Genomic DNA, 1,274 nt, shown 5'->3' with positions numbered 1-1,274 from the left:
TCTATTGGATCACCTTTCTTTGGAATGGGCACAAATATGGAACTCCTCCAGTCAGTTTGCCAGATAGCTGTCTTCCAAATTTCTTGGCATTTGAATGAGTGAGCACCTTCAATGCTGCATCCATTTGTTGCAATATCTCAATGGACATTCCCTCAGTTCCTGGAGGTTTGTTTTTCACCAATGCCTTCAATGCAGCTCAGACTTCTTTCACTACCATCAGTTCTTGATACTATGCTACCTCCTGAAATGGCTGAACATCAATCAATTCCTTTTGATACAGTGACTCTGTGTATTCCTTCCATCTTCTTTCAATGTTTCCTGCATTGTTCAATACTTTGCCTATAGAATCCTTCAATATTGCAACTTGAGGCTTGAATGTTTTCTTCAATTCTTTCAGCTTGAGAAATGCTGAGTGTGTTCTTCTCTTTTGGTTTTCTAACTCAAGGTCTTTGCACACTGTATTACAATATTTTGTCTTCTTGAGCTGAAATCTTCTGTTCAGCTCTTTTACTTCATCATTTCTTCCATTTGCTTTAGCTACTCTCTGTTCAAGAGCAAGTGTCAGAGTCTCTTCTGACAACCATTTTGGTTTTTTCTTTTTTTTTTTCCTGTCTTTTTCAATGACTTTTTGCTTTCTTCATGTATGATGACCTTGATGTCATTCCAAACTCGTCCAGTCTTTGGTCAATGGTGTTAAGTGTGTCAAATCTATTCTTCAGATGGTCTATAAATTCAGGTGGGATATAATCAAGGTTGTATTTTGGCTCTTATGGACTTGTTTTTAATTTTCTTCAGCTTCAACTTTAAGTTGCATATATTAGCAACTTAATGGTCTGTTCCACAGTCCGCCCTTGGCCTTGTTCTGACTAATGATATTAAGCTTCTCCATCACCTCTTTCCACAGATGTAGTTGATTTGATTCCTGTGTATCCCATTTGGCAAGGTCCACATGTATAGGTCACTGTTTATGTGGTTGGAAAAAGATATCTGTGATGAAAAAGTCGTTGGCCTTACAAAATTCTATCATACAATCTCTGGTGTCATTTCTATCACTGAAGTCACATTTTCCAACTACCGATGACTCTTCTTTGTTTCCAACTTTTGGATTCCAATCACCAGTAATAATCAATACATCTTGATTGCATGTTTGGTCAATTTTAAACTGCAGGAGTTAGTGAAAGTCTTCAATATCTTCATTTTTGGCTTTAGTGGCTGGTCCATAACTTTAAGTAATAGTAGTATTAACTATTAAGCAAATTCTGATTCTGTCACTT

The sequence above is a fragment of the Orycteropus afer genome, unplaced genomic scaffold, assembly GCF_000298275.1.
Source record: "Orycteropus afer afer isolate SDZICR_OR568_19922 unplaced genomic scaffold, OryAfe1.0 scaffold00572, whole genome shotgun sequence".
Taxonomy (NCBI): Eukaryota; Metazoa; Chordata; class Mammalia; order Tubulidentata; family Orycteropodidae; genus Orycteropus; species Orycteropus afer.
The sequence above is the reverse complement of the archived record's forward strand: the minus strand, read 5'-3'. Positions refer to the sequence as shown.